Source organism: Chionomys nivalis, chromosome 25 (assembly GCF_950005125.1).
Source record: "Chionomys nivalis chromosome 25, mChiNiv1.1, whole genome shotgun sequence".
In the NCBI taxonomy this organism is placed as follows: domain Eukaryota; kingdom Metazoa; phylum Chordata; class Mammalia; order Rodentia; family Cricetidae; genus Chionomys; species Chionomys nivalis.
In genome coordinates, this window is record NC_080110.1 from 29,511,045 (window position 1) to 29,527,656 (window position 16,612).

At 40.3% G+C, this 16,612-nt stretch overlaps 1 protein-coding gene across 20 annotated transcripts in view; it reads right to left on the reverse strand.

The window, feature by feature from the left end:
- R3hdm2 (R3H domain containing 2) overlaps positions 1–16,612 on the reverse strand; it is a 111,876-nt gene that overhangs the window by 78,027 nt on the left and 17,237 nt on the right. The window contains exon 1 of one of the 20 annotated variants that reach the window (XM_057758138.1): positions 1,015–1,163. The exons of 18 other annotated variants lie outside the window; for them this stretch is intronic. The gene's annotated coding sequence lies outside the window, so the exon portion shown is untranslated. Of the gene's footprint in view, positions 1–217; positions 310–1,014; positions 1,164–16,612 lie in introns of those variants that run through there. One more of the 20 variants, XM_057758137.1, reaches the window with a different exon arrangement.

A 16,612-nucleotide genomic window follows, 5' to 3' on the forward strand; every position in this document is an offset into this window, starting at 1 on the left:
TTCTTCTACATTTAAAAATAGCAATTAGGTAAAAATTCATCAGCATCAGCACTCACAGGGTTAATTCAAGCACCTTGCTTCAGCAATCCGGACTTTGGTCTAAGCTTGTTGTTAAAGAAACAAACACAATGGTACCCCACCGCTAAATCCCAGTTAGCTGCCCGCTTTGTTCAGTGGTGTCCAGTTATCATCATTAAGTCATAAAGGGAGAACGCACCGCTTCAGATCGATTTTTCTTCTTCTTTCTCTCCGTCCCCTCCCTCTCAGAAGAAAAAGACTGCAAACAAAATAATACGTCACTGGAGGTAGAGGGAATCCCATCTCTGCACTCTTTAGAAACCAAAGCCAGCAAGCAAAAACAAGCCAATTGTAAGAAACAAACAAGCCATCCAAAATTAGAAGTGGCAAAACCAGAGAAACTCATAACGACCTCAACGCATCAAACAGCATTTGTAGGAAAATGGTTTAGCAAATTACTCCCAGATGTTTATAACCACAAAAGCTCCCTAGATACAGAAAAGGCGACATTTTTCTTCTTAACACATTTGAAGAGTAGGGGACAGTTACATAAAGACACAGGACACAGAGGCATATTCACCAGCAGGGCATGGAGAGCTGGGTAATGACACACTGAAGGATATTTATAGGGGATTCCCTGCTTCCTGCAATGTGCGTCAACAGCATCACCAGAGAGAACAGAAATCACTGCGATTCTCATAAGCAAAATCTGAATGAAGCATTGCTTAAAAATCATTATGAAAGCGGTAGAGTCTGCATACAGTAGAAGTTCTAACAAACCTAATAATCAAAATCTTTAAAGATAAAAATCAGCCCCTGAAAATGTCCAGAAAATCCTTGAAAAATTTAATACTTAAAATTTAATTTCTATAGTGTATATTGTACAGTTAAATCAACAATGATATTTTTTAAAATGCCAGTTTTTGTCACCTTTCCCTCCCAACCTGTGAAGTCCAAGGACTTTTATTTAAAGAAAGAAAATCATCCAAAACTCACCCCAGATGGATCTGCACTTACACCAACAGCAAGCTCACATTATTAATGGAGACCTCATTGTAAGGATCTGTTCTGCGGGAATTTTGCCGGAAGAAATTCCTTCTGGGAAACCTGTGCCTCTTCCCCCGCTTACAGTCCCCAGCCGCCCCCCTTCACCCTTGAATGAAATGCTACTGATCCTTGTTGCTGCTTCTCCGGCACGCTAAGTGCTCTGACAGCAGATCTGAAGCTGACCACAGCCCAGCTGTTTTAAGGGATGTCACCCAGAGCTCTGCCGACAGACAGACAGACAGGCAGACCGAGACGTGTACACACACAGACACACACACACTGCAAGATCACCCCCTCCCACCTCTTCTTGCTTTCATTCAAGTACTTCAGTGGTATGCCTGCCTCCACACTGCTCTGAGGACAGCTTTTAAAGATACAGCAGCAGCTCCTTTTTGCTGCATATGTTCAGCTGCCAAAATAGACTTTTTAGTGAAGAATAATGATTTGGGGATATGTAAAAGTTCACCTTTAAATTTATCCTGCTTTTTTTCTCACCTGCAAAATAATTGAGGTCAAAGAAATGCTTTTTACCTAAAAGCTATCAGGCTCAACTTTAAAAATGCAAAACAAGGACCAAACCCAGTCAGAGAGAATTTTCTTTCCAGCGAGCTATATTTAGTAAAATCATTTATCATTTGGGGGCAGAAGACCAGCCGCATGGAACACTAGTAGCTATCTGTTTCTCCTCCCATATTGGTCTCCAAAAGACCAAGTGGAAAACTCTACCCATAAATGGGGAAGGCACCATGGGCGGGGGTAGGGAGAGAACACGAATGTGAACAAACATTAGGATAAATACATTAAAGTAAACAAAGGAATTAATCCAAAGGAGACCGTGAGAAGCGAGCGACAACTGCTGAACAGACGAAGCATGCATGGTGAGCCAGCAGTAGCAGCTCATACCTGCTATTCCACAGAAAGGAGGGAGACAGGAGGTGTGATTTGAGTTTAAGGACAGGTTAGGCTACAATGAAGACTGCTTTGCTGTTGCTGTTGAGACAAGGTCTCAACAAGTAACCTTGTCTGGCCTGGAAATCAGATGCCACCCTGACTCTGCTTCCCAAGTGTGAGGATCAAAGGCATGAACCACCACACCCAGCAAAGACTCCATCTTGGGAGTAAAAAAAACAAAACAAAACAAAAACAGAAATCCCTCAGCCTGAGCCTGAAAACCATTTCCATGAATCTACCCTGGAACTTCAAATTTAAATCCAGCATGATGGCTCACACACATAATCCCAGTATTCTTGGAGAATGAAGCAGTTCAAGGTCAGCCTGGGCTACAGAGAACCTGTCACAAAAAAAATTCAAATAAAGTATGGCTCTGGGGTAACAAACTTAAGTGTGCCAACTTTCAGATTCTTTCTCCCTTCCTTCTCCTCTTCCTTCTTTGGGTTCCTTCCTCTTGTCCATAAAGACTGATCCAGAACTGTGTGCATGCTAAGCATGTACTACACCACTGAGCTGCTCCTACTGTCTAATGCTACAGGAGGCAATGGACCTTAGAGGTACTTAAAAATTCTGTAATAACAAAAAATTACTTCTTAGGGTGCTAAAACCAAGGCACCCTAAGGAAAGCAAGAGACACTGTTAAAAAGACTTATCTGAGCTAGTTGGGGCCTTTAATCCCAGCACTCTGGAGGCAGAGGTAGGTGGATCTCTGAGTTTGAGGAGAGCCTGGTCTACAGAGTGAGTTCCAGAACAGTCAAACAGAATCCCTGTCTCAAAACATACACATACACAAACATACCTACACACTCACTTACTCATCCTTGGGACTGGAGAGATGGCTCAGTGGTTAAGAGCACTGGTTGCTCTTCCTGAGAGGGTCTGGGCTTAATCCCTAGCAGCACCCACATGGCACCTTGTAGTCATTTGTAACTCCAATCCTAGGGAACCCAACATGCTTTTGTGGTCTCTGAAGGGAACCAGGCAGGTATGTAACACAAGCATACAGGCATACCAAACACCTATACACTTAAGATAAATACATTTTAAAATGTGTCCATTCTTCAGACACACGTTTGTTTTGCATATATTCTCTCTCTCTTTTTTTTTTCTTTTTTGGTTTTTCGAGACAGGGTTTCTCTGTGGCTTTGGAGCTTGTCCTGGAACTAGCTCTTGTAGAACAGGCTGGCCTTGAACTCACAGAGATCAGCCTGTCTCTGCCTCCCGAATGCTGGGATTAAAGGTGTGCCACCACCACGCTGCTCGTGTGCATATATTCTTACTATGGGCCCTGGCACTATGATAAGTTCTACGAAACAGATTCACTAAGATTCGTACTAAAGACAAAAAGGCACTTTGTCTTTTATTTTGAGTGACTTGAGAAGCCATTAGTCAGTTGAAAGGCTCATAGGAAAATAGCCTAACAGATCACTGGAAGAAATTCTGCTTCTATACTTTCTGAGATAAAAGGCTACTGGTAGCTTTTTTAAGTAACTTAATTTATGTATTTGTGTGTGTGTGTGTGTGTGTGTGTGTGTACATACACACAGAAGCATGTGTGCAATGCACATGTCAGCACACAGGTAGAGCTCAGAGGACAACTTCTGGAGTCAGTTCTTTCCTACCATCATGTAGATCATGTGGCAGAGCTGAGCCATTTCACCTCACTAGCAGACTGTAAGACTGGACTTACATTTCTTTGTGGCCTCCAATTTTTTTTGTTTGTTTGTTTGAGAAGTTTATACTATGAAGAGAATAAAAAAATACTAAAATAATCACCCAGATCCATACAAAAAATATATTTAATGTAAATATGTAACTTATAAATTTTAAATGTTCTCAGTCCGGCACTGGTGGTGCACACCTTTAATCCTAGCACTCAGGAGGCAGAGACAGGCAGATCTCTGTGAGTTCAAGGCCAGCCTGGTCTATAGAGTGACTTCCAGGACTGGCTCCATAGCTACTGAGAAATCCTATCTTGAAAAACAAAGCAAAACAAAATTAAATGTTCTCATGGTAACTCATCATACTTCAGTATCTATCCCTAGTAGATACAATAAACTCATTCTGAACTATATATATATATAAAGGCCACCAAAGCTGAGTGTGGTGGTCCAAGTCTTTAATCCCTGCATTCAAAAGACAGGATGGATCTCTGTAAGTTTGAGGAAAGCCAAGACTATACAGGGAGTTCTGGGACAGCCAGGGCTACATAGAGAGACCCTGTCTCAGCAGAAAAAAAAGAAAAAAAGAAAGAAAAGGCAAAGAAAGAGAAAAAACTATGTAGGTGAGTTGTTGATAAACTACTGGGTGGTCAACATGAAAAGAAAATCTAAAGAGAACTGGAACCTTAAAAACTGAAATGACTTCTTTTGGCTTAGGGGAGGGCTTCTGTTTTGGAGGCAGGATCTTAAACCCACTGTGTACCTGAGGTGGCCTTGAACTCTAAACTCCACCTTCTAAGTACTGGCATTACAGGGATATGCTATCATGCCAGTTTCTACATGACTGCGGAATCACTACCTAGAAGGCTAAATAGAACCTCCAAGATGATTTCAACTGTATCAAATGTTAATTAAGTCAACACAGACTTGAAGGAGTTAAACAAAAATCCAGGCCCTCATCATATAATTACCCAAAATTCCAGGAAACAATCTAAAATTACTTGGTTATGTTAAAAAAAAAATCAAGATTATTTCAATTTGCATAAAACAAGACATGAATAATCAAAAAATCAAGATGGACAGATATTGGAATTAATTATCTGACAATGACCTTTAGGTACATATTATACAAATGTTTCAACAAGGTACAACACTATTAAACTGAAATACAATATATACAGAAATAAAACTGAAAACTTTAGAATCACAAACTATAACGACCAAAATACAAATAATTTACTCAATGGGTTTATTTATTTTTTTGTTATTGTTTTTTTGGTTTTTTTTCGAGACAGGGTTTCTCTGTAGCTTTGGAACCTGTCCTGGAACTAGGTCTTGTAGACCAGGCTGGCCTCAAACTCACAGAGATCCACCTGCCTCTGCCTCCCAAGTGCTGAGATTAAAGGTGTGTGCCACCACCGTCCGGCTACTCAATGGGTTTAAAAACAGACAATAAAGCATAATAAATTTGAAGGTCAATCACAGATTAATACATAATGTAAACAAAAGACAAAAAAACCTGACAAAACCGGGGCTGGAGAGATGGCTCAGAGGTTAAGCGACCCTATGTTCTTCCACAGGACGTGAGTTCAATTCCCAGCAACCACATGGTGGGTCACAACCATCTGTAATGAGATCTGGCGCCCTCTTCTGGTGTGTCAGCATACATGGAGGCAGAATGTTGTATACATAATAAATAAATCTTAAAAAAAAATGACAAAATTGAAAACCAATTTATAACTAAAATGCTCAGGAAGGAAACTATCTTTAAAAGGAAAAGAAAACGGCTGGGGAGATGGCTCAGTAGTTAAGAGCAGTGCTTGCTATTCCAGAGGACCCAGGTTCAATTCCCAGCACTTGTATGGCAGCTTACAATTGTGTGTAACTACAGTTCCAGGGATCTGACAGCCTCACACAGATATACATGCATGCAAAACACCAATTCACATAAAATAAAAATAATAAACCATTAAAAATATTTTAAAAAAAGAAAAAACAAACCAAACAAAACAAAAATCAAGCTCTCACTATGTAGCTACAGCTAGTTTGTAAGATGCTATATAAACGATGCTAACCATGGACTCACAGTGATCCTACTGCTCCTGCTTCCCAAGTCCTGGAATTACAAGTGAGTCATGGTGCCTGGCTTAAACTGTCTTGTTTTAATATAGTCAAACATACAAAGAATGAGTGTTTCTCTGAGAGGAGGCAGTGGTGCACTCCTTTAATTCCAGCACTCTGGAGGCAGAGGCAGGCGGATCATTTCGAGGCCAGCCTGGTCTACAGAATGAGTTCCCAGACAGGGCTACACAGAGAAACTGTCTCGAAAAACCAAAAATGTTTCTCCATTTGGATGAGAAAAAGGCAAGGCACTATTCAAGATCACAGTCCTAATCAATGCAATAAGCTGGAAAAAGAAACAAGACGAACAGAGTTAGGGAGGAAATCGTTCCTTATTAGCAGACAGCAACTATATACACAGAAAACACAAAGAGTCAAAAAACTGAAGCTAACAAAACAAAAAATCTTCTCAAAACAAAAAAACAAAATACTATTTATGACTATGTCCCTCAAATTAAGTGCTTACAAACTGAAAACCACAAATGGAAGCCATCAACCACTCCAGTAAATCAGAGTATGTGCACAGACGAAAGATAACACAGGGCAGTAAGTAGAAAGATCTCCATACTGTGGTTTGTACAAACTGAAGTCTTTACTATTTACAGACTAACCAGTGATAAGAGGCACAGGAACCAACTGGCTACAAAAATTGCTAGCAAGAATACACTGTTTAATTAAAGAATGCAGAAACTGGTACTGTGGCACTGTGAAATAATGTGTTATCAGAAGAACTGAATTCAGTGGGCTTCAGATTTACAAAGGTCCTTCAGTATCTAGACCAAGAACTTCCTCAGAACTTCAAAACAGATTTAAGCTTCCAAAGAGCTCTGAACCAGTGCCTTCAAAGAGACCACTGAACACAAGGCAACAACAGGACATCTAACAGGTCCCCAGTGCGGGCCCAGAACTGACAGTGCACAGAAACCAGAGGCCTCAGCCAGACCAGTGACTCTAGAGGAAAACACCAACAAAAACACAGACAATTGATGATCTCATTACAGCAAATCCCGAAGGAAAAAAAATGCACAAATTAACATCACCAACAAAGAAAACTAAATTAACAGAAGATAGCAACCACTGATCATTAATATCCCTTAATATAAATGGACTCAACTCACCTATAAAAAGGCACAGGCTAACAGATTGAATACAAAAACTGAATCCATCCTCTTCTGCATAGAAGAAATGCATCTCAACCTCAAAGACAGACATCGTCTCAGAGTAAAAGATTGGGAAAAAATATACCAATCAAATGAACCTAAGAAACAAGCAGGTGTAGCCAACCTAATATCTAACAAAATAGACTTCAAGCTAAAATCAGTCAAAAGAGACAAAGAAGAACATTTCATATTAGTCACAGGAAAAATCCATCAAGAGGAAATTTCAATACAGAACATCTATGCCCCAAATACAAGGACACCCTCATATATAAAAGAAATACTTCTAAAGCTTAAATTATATATTAAACCCCACACACTGATAGTGGGAGACTTCAACACTCCCCTCACTGGACAGGTCAATCAGACAATAAAATGAACAGAGAAATAAGAGAACTAAAAGATGTTATGACTCAAACGGACTTAACAGACATCTATAGAATATTCCATCCAAACAGAAAAGAGTACACCTTCTTCTTCTTAGCACCTCATGAAACCTTCTTAAAAATTGACAACATACTCGGTAACAAAACAAACCTCAACAAATACAAAAAAATTGGAATAACCCAATGTACCTTATCAGATCACCATGCTTTAAAACTAGACGTCAACAGCAATACTAATTCCAGAAACCCCATAAACACATGGAAATTAAACAATGCTCACCTGAATCATCAATGGGTCAAGGAAGAAATTAAAGGGTAAATTAAAGACTTCCTAAAATCCAATGAAAATGACCACACAACATACCCAAATTTATGGGACACAATGAAAGCAGTGTTAGGTATGGTCATAGCACTAAACGCCTACATAAAGAAGCTGGAAAAATCCCACACTAGTGAATTAACAAAACATTTTAAAACTTTAGAACAAAAAATGCACAAATTAACAAATTAAAGCAAACTCACCTAAGAGAACTAGACAGCAGGAAATAATCAAATTGAGAGCTGAAATCAACAAAATAGAAACAAAGAAAACAATACAAAGAATCGATGAGACAAAGAGTTGGTTCTTCGAGAAAAATCAACAAAATAGACAAACCTTTATCCAAACTAAACAAAAGGCAGAGAGAGAATATCCAAATTAACAAAATCAGAAATGAAAAGGGGGACATAACAACAGACACAGAGGAAATACAGAGGATGGTCAGGTCATATTTTGAAAACCTGTACTCCACAAAATTGGAAAACTTAAAGGAAATGGACAACTTTCTGGATAAATATCACTTACCAAAATTAAATCAAGACCAGATAAGCAAATTAAACAGATATATAACTACTGAAGAAATAGAAACAGTAATCAAAAGTCTCCCAACCAAAAAAAAAGCCCAGTACCAGATGGTTTCAGCTCAGAATTCTACACAACTTTCTTTTTTTTCTTTTTTCTTTTTTTTAAAAATATTTATTTATGTATTATGTATACAATATTCTGTCTGTGTGTATGCCTGCAGGCCAGAAGAGGGCACCATGTGGTTGCTGGGAATTGAACTCAGGACCACTGGAAGAGCAGTCAGTGCTCTTAACCGCTGAGCCATCTCTCCAGTCCCTCTACACGACTTTCATAGAAGAACTAATACCAATACTCCTCAAATTATTCCATATAATAGAAACAGAGGGAACATTGCCAAACTGTTTTTATGAGGCTATAATTACCCTGATACCCAAACTACAGAAAGACAATACTAAGAGAATTACAAACCAGTCTCACTCATGAACACTGATGCAAAAATACTAAATAAAATACTAGCAAATCAAATCCAAGAACACATCAGAATCATCATCCACCATGACCAAGTCGGCTTCACCACACAAATGCAAGGATGGTTCAAAATACGAAAATCTGTCAACGTAATCAACCATATAAACAAGCTGAAAAATAAAAACCACATGATCATCTCATTAGATGCAAAAAAAGCATTTGACAAAATACAACATCCCTTCATGATAAGGTCTTGGAGAGAGCAGGGATACAAGGAACATACCTAAACATAATTAAGGCAATATACAGCAAGCCAACAGCCAACATCAAACTAAATGAAGAGAAACTCCCAGCGATTCCACTGAAATCAAGAACAAGACAAGGGCCGGGCGGTGGTGGCGCACGCCTTTAATCTCAGCACTCGGGAGGCAGAGGCAGGCGGATCTCTGTGAGTTCGAGGCCAGCCTGGTCTACAAGAGCTAGTGCCAGGACAAGCTCCAAAGCTACAGAGAAACCCTGTCTCAAAAAACTAAAAAGAACAAGACAAGGTTGTCCACTCTCTCCATATCTATTCAATACAGTTCTTGAGGTCCTAGCTAGAGCAATAAGACACCAAAGGGAGATCAAGGAGATACAAATTGGAAAAGAAGTCAAACTCTCACTGTTTGCTGACAATATGATAGTTTACGTAAGTGATCCCAAAAATTCTACCAAGGAACTTCTACAACTCTTAAACACTTTCAGTAATGTAGCAGGATACAAGATTAACTTAAAAAAATCAGTAGCCCCCCGTACACAGATGATAAAAGGGTTGGAGAAGAAATCAGAGAACCAACACCCTTCACAATAGCCACAAATAGCATAACTCTAACCAAACAAGTGGAAGACTTGTATGACAAGAACTTTAAATCTTTGAAGAAATTAAAGAAGACACCAGAAAGTGGAAAGACCTCCCATGTAGCGAGCTGCATGCAGCCACACCTGATGGCAATGTAGAGAGCTGTGTGGAGTCACACCTGATGGTGCTGGCTCCCGCCCTCCGCGATCCCGAAAGCGAGCGCTCTCTGTGATAATCAACTCCTATGACTAAAGCCTGACTTATGCTATTATCACGCAATGATTGTCAGCCGCTTGCATTTGCGTGGACCTATGGGCAGTGCCCACCTGGCTATCTGGGGTTGGCGACCCAGGCCTACTTAAGGGCTGGGAGAGGTTTGCCCGGAGAGAGAGAGGGAGAGAAAGAGAAGGGAAAAGATTGCTGTGAATAAAGTCCTAAAATAAACTGCTTAGCAAGAAGAGCTCCGGTGTTGCGTGTCTTCCTTGCTGGATGAGGGGGCCGTGACACTCCCATGCTCTTGGGTAGGCAGAATATAGTAAAAATGGCAATCTTACCGAAAGCAATCTACAGATTCAACACAATGCCCACCAAAATCCCAGCAAAATTCTTCAAAGACCTCGAAATAACGGTACTCAACTTCATTTGGAAAAGCAAAAAACCCAGGATAGCCAAAACAATCCTGTGCAATAAAAGAACTTCTGGAGGCATCACAATCCCTGACTTCAAACTCTACTACAGAGCTACAGTATTGAAAACCGCCTGGTACTGGCATAAGAACAGACAGGAGGACCAATGGAAACGAATAGAAGACTTGGATATCAATCTACACATCTTCAAACACCCGATCTTTGATAAAGAAGCAAAAATTATCAAATGGAAAAAAGAAAGCATATTTAATAAGTGGTGCTGGCATAACGATATCAACATGTAGAAAAATAAAAATAGACCCATATCTATCACCATGCACAAAACTCAAGTCCAAAGTGGGAAGTACACTTGAACGCATTGGCACAGGGAACCACTTCCTAAATAGAACCACAGCAGCAGACACTGAGAGAAACAATTAATAAATGGGACCTCCTGAAACTGAAAAGCTTCTGTAAAGCAAAGAACATGGTCAACAAAACAAAACGACAGTCTACGGAATGGGAAAAGATCTTCACTAACCCCACATCAGACAGAGGTCTGATCTCCAAAATATACAAAGAACTCAAGAAATTGGACACCAAAAGATCACATAATCCAATAAAAAATGGAGTACAGACCTGAATGGAGAACTCTCAACAGAGGAATCTAAAATGGATGAAAGACACTTAAGGAAATGTTCAACATCCTTAGTCATCAGACAAATGCGAATCAAAACAACTCTGAGATTCCATCTTACACCTGTAAGAGTGGCCAAGATCAAAAACACTGATGACAACTTATGCTGGAGAGGTTGTAGGGAAAGGGGAACACTCCTGCACTGCTGGTGGGAATGTAAGCTGGTACAGCCCCTTTCAATGTCAGTGTGGTGATTTCTCAGAAAATTAGGAAACAACTTTCCTCAAGACACAGTGATGGGGCTGGAGAGATGGCTCAGAGGTTAAGAGCATTGCCTGCTCTTCCAAAGGTCCTGAGTTCAATTCCCAGCAACCACATGGTGGCTCACAACCATCTGTAATGGGGTCTGATGCCCTCTTCTGGTCTGCAGGCATACACACAGACAGAATATTGTATATGTAATAAATAAATAAATATAAAAAAAGAGAGAAAAGGCAACATTTAAAAAAAAAAAAAAAGACACAGTGATACCACTTTTGGGTATATATCCAAAGGATGCTCAATTGTGCCACAAGGACATGTGCTCAACTATGTTCATAGCAGCTTTGTTTGTCATAGCCAGAACCTGGAAACAACCTAAATGCCCCTCGACCAAAGAATGGATAAGAAAAACGTGGTACATTTACACAATGGAGTACTACACAGCAGAAAAAATAACGACAGCTTGAATTTTGCAGGAAAATGGATGGAGCTAGAAAACATTATTTTGAGTGAGGTAACCCAGACACAGAAATTATCACATGTACTCACTCACAGATGGTTTTTAAACATAAAGCAAAGAAAGCTAGCCTACAAACCACAATCCCAGAGAATTTAGACAACAATGCGGACACTAAGAGAGGCTTACATAGATCTAATCTACATGGGAAGAAGAAAGTAGAAAAAGACAAGATCTCCTGAGTAAATTGGGAGCATGGGGACCCTGGGGGAGGGTTGAAGGGGAGAGGGAAGAGGCAGGGAGGGGAGCAGAGAAAAATGTAGAGCTCAATATCAATAAAATAAAAAATGATATGGCTCAGCTATTCAGTGGTGGTGCATGCCTTTAATCCCAGCACTTGGGAGGCAGAGACGGGTGGATCTCTGTGAGTGTGAGGCCAGCCTGGTCTACAGCATGAGTGTCAGGATAGCCAAGGCTACCCAAAGAAGCTTTGTCTCGAAAAACCAAAAAGATACAGCTCAGCAGTGAAGAGCACTGGTTCTTCTAACAGAGGATCCGGGCTCAATTCCCAGCAGCCACATGGCAGTTTGAAACTGTCTGTAACTCCATTTCCAGGTCATCCGGTGCCCTCTTCTGATCACCATAGGCACCAGTCATGAAAGTGGTACAAAGACATGTAGGCAAAATATCCATACACATAAAAATTTTGTAAATAAAATAAATAAGAATCATTAAGATGCTAAAAAACCAAATAGAATTTTTGGAGTTAAAAAGCACAGAAACAGGGCTGGAGAGATGGCTCAGCAGTTAAGAACACTGGACTTTCTTCCAGAGGACCCCAGTTCAATTCCCAGAACCCACTTGACAGCCTGTGACTGTCTGTAACTCCAGGTCCAGGGTATCTAACACCCTCACACCAATGTGCATAATATAAATTATTTAAAAAAAAAAATAGGAAACAGGCCAGCCAGATGGCTCAATAGAATAAAGGCACTGCCACCAAGCCTGACAACCTGAGTTTAAGCCATGAAAGCCACATGGCAGAAGGACAGAACCCCTCCGAGCCACCCTCTACAGATGTGCCACGGCACACATGGACAGTGTGCACTCCACCACACACATACAAATAAATTTAAACAAAACACTTCTTCAAAGGACATAAATAAATGGACAAGCACATTAAAAACGTTCTAAACCATTAGTTACGAAGGCAATGTAAAAGAAAAATCACAGTAAGGTGCTGGGCTTGGTAGTACAGATCTGCAATCCTAGCTCTCAGAAGAAACACGAAAGAGAGACCAAATTTAATAACAGTCTGAACTACAGAACAAGTTCCAGGCTACCCCCGGAATCCAAAGTAAAGGCTTATTTCAAAACTCCATAGGCTAGAGATGCAGCTTAATACTAGAGTACTTTCTGCCACGTGAACCGTCACAGGTTTGTAATCAACCGATATAAGCAGCACTTTACCATTAATGGGAACAAATTGAAAACTCGGTAATACTGAGGGGATAGTTTAGCGATCCTTCTACCTCAGCTTCCTGGATGCTGGAATTAGAGGCCTGTATTAACATACCACCACCTCTAGCATTAGGTAAAAGAAGTAGTTCCAGCGAGTAATTCTACTTAGCTGGGCCCAACTATTCAGAACATGGGAGCCTGAGCGAAGCCATCCTGATCAGAGTGAAATCAGTCAGCCTGGTCAATTGTGCTGGCTAGTTATATGGCCTGATCTACAGAGGGAGTTCCAGGACAGCCACGGCTACACAGAGAAACCCTGTCTCAAAATCAAAACAAAAAATTCAGTAGTTCAAGCAAAACCACTCTAGAGTCATATCATTTACTGATATGAACTCGTTTGATATTCTCCTTGAATTTAAATTTCCTCCCCTATTAAACAGATGCAATATAATTTCTAACCACACAGGGTTATGTGAGGGTTAAGTGGGAATGCCAGTGTAATGCTTAGCTTGCTGCCTGGATACAGAAACTGCTTCATGGTGTGGGCGTCCTGCTGTATATGTGCTGCTTTTATTGACTGATGAATAAAACTGCTTCGGCCTATGGCAGGGCAGAATATAGCCAGGCTGGAAGACATATAGAGAGAGTAGGTGGAGTCAGAGAGATGCCATGTAGCTGCTGAAGGAGAAATATGACCAGAGCCTTTCCAGTAGGCCACAGCCTCGTGGTGATACACAATTAATAGAAATAGGTTAATTTAAGATGTAAGAGCTAGCTAGAAATGTGTGTGAATCACAGGCTAAACAGTGTTGCAATTAATAGTTTCTGTGTAATTATTTGGGTCTGGGTGGCTGGGAAACAAACTAGCAGTTTCTGTTTACAGCTTCATACATTTTGACTGTTATTACCTGAAGAAATGCACAGTTCCCATGAGTCCATTGTTGGGATGGCATCTCATTTAAGAAACAAGTTTAACCTCAAATAAATAAATAACCAAAAGTTAAAAGAATGTTAAATATTAACACATTGAGACCTCATGGACAATAAAGAGGTCCAGTTCAAGACCCACAGTGGCACCTTTTGTGTCTTTTGCTTGCATTTTTATAACCTGGATCCTTGTCCTAACTCTGCAAATCAGCTGGATTTTCAACTCTGGTCATCTCTAAATCTGGGCTGTGATAGTTACTATATGAGACTCAGTCACTGTACAACACACACTGTCAAGTCACCAGGGCTTCAGTGTTCCTCCTAAAAGACTAACAGTGACATCCTAGCCACGCACAAAATTCTTCTTTACTTCAGATAACAACACTGTTAAAGCACACACCTTTAATACCAGCACTCAGGAGGCAGAGACAGGTGAATCTCAATGAGTTCAAGGCCAGTCTGGTCTACAGAATGAGTTCCAGGACAGCCAGGACTGTTACATAGAGAAAGCTTGTCTTGGAAAAGCAAAAAAACAAAACAAACAAGCCCACTGTCTGCTCAAGGAAGGTATAGCCTAGGTATACCTTCTTCTGCTATGGGGGGGGGTCTTCCTTCTATGCCTTTACTTGGAAACTTGACCACCACCCCCCAAAAAGTTACTTCAGGCCCATAATTAGCAACTCCAAATGAATGATTAGTCATAGAAAAGCTAAAAGAGAGCCCATAAAAAGACCAACGCGTTAACATGAGTAATTACCAATGTGGCGTAGGGTGAACTGGAGAACAGGTGATGTGTTATGGTGGTGAACTGGGGAACAGGTGATGTGTGCTGTGGGGTGAACTGGGGAACAGGTGATGTGTTATGGCGGTGAACTAAAAAAAAACAGTTTCACAGTCAAAACATCAATTCCTGGCCATGTTAAGAAATCACAGAAAAATCCTCATCCTTTGACCCAAAATGCTTTATTCCAACAATAAGTTTAAAAAGAAGGTGGGGAGGAGAGATTACCTCAGCATGAATGTCATATGCCTGTAATCCCAGAAAGATCCTATTTTAAAAATATATACATAATTTTTTAAAATAGCATACATTCAGAACACTCATAGCTTTACTGATGAATAAATAATACAATCATTTTGGAAAACTGACAATACTTACTAATGCTAAATATACACACAGACTATAACCTATCAACATTCCAAGGTATAGATAACCATTGGAAGTGACTGGCTCACAAAACAAGAACGTTACACAACATGTACAACAATAATCCTAGTAATATTGTTCATAATGATCCAAACTAGAAACGAACAACTATATAGAAAAAAAATGGCATGAATACACAATATACTATTATAAAGCAATGATAAAGAAAACACCATTGCTATATGTAACTATATTCATTAATATCAAAGACAATGTTGAAAAACAACAACAAAACAGGATATATGGTTCTATATATGATTCTATTAACATAAAATTTAAAAGCCAGGCAGCACTCAGGAGGCAGAGGCAGGTGGATCACTGTGAGTTCAAGGCCCATGTGGTCTACAGAGCGAATTCCAAGACAGCCAGGGCTTCACAAATAAAATCTGTCTAGAAAAACCAAAAGTAAATAAATGAATAAAATCATTCATTGGCCATTTTTTTTCCTGCAGGCCAGAAGAGGGCACCAGACCTCATTACAGATGGCTGTGAGCCACTATGTGGTTGCCGGGAATCAAACTCAGGACCTTTGGAAGGAAGGGCAGGCAACGAATGCTCTTAACCGCTGAGCCATTTCTCCAGCCTCATTGGCCATTTTCACTAGCCAGAGAATATTTGTACACTGCTCAGCAAGGTGCTTTTGTGATCTCACCTCTATCGTTTTTTCTCATGATGAGTTTCTAATCTTGAGTTTAGAAATAAGCTATGTGTGGTCAACTTTAACACTATGCTTTTATGTCAGGAATAGTGGCACACACCTTTAATCCCATCATCTGGGAGCCAGAGACAGGCAGATCTCTGCTTTTATTTCACCTCAATTTCCTCTGAATATGCAACACATCTGGAACATTTTGGGAAAAAAAAATGAGGTCTCAGGAGACCTACGAAGTCAAAGCAGTTTCACAGTAAGACTAAGATGGTGTTTGTACTTACTGTCTTGGTAGTGTTGGGGCTTGAAACCAAGGCCTGTGCATGCTGCATAAGCTCTTTACCACTTAGGCATTTTGGTTTTAGATCTATTTATTTATGCATGTGTGTCTGCCTGCATGTATGTATGTGCACCATGTGTGTGTCAGGTGTCTGGGAAGAGCAACAAATGTTTTTGAATTGCTGAACTATGTCTCCAGACCCCTACTGAAATATTTCACCAGCTCTCCTTCTGTTTTTAATTTTGTCAAGGTAGGAACACTAATCAAAATCTAACAGTAGACCTGGGGAAGGGGCTCAGTGGCAAACTATTTGCTAGCACTACAAAAACAAAACAAAAAACAGCCGCGGCCACACATCCCTGTAATTCAAGCACTGGAGTTGAAAGCAGGAGGTTATCTCAAGGTCAGCCTAGGCTACATAACAAGACCAATAGCAAAGGTACGGCATTAGCTCAGCAGGCAGAGTGCTTTCTTAGCACTCACAAAGCCTGGTGTGGTGGGGACCTGCCTGCCATTCCGGCACTGGGGACACAGATGTGGAAGTAGGAGAATCAGAAAGAAGTTCAAGGTAATTCTCAGCTATATATAATAAATTCAGAGACAGCCTGGGCTATAT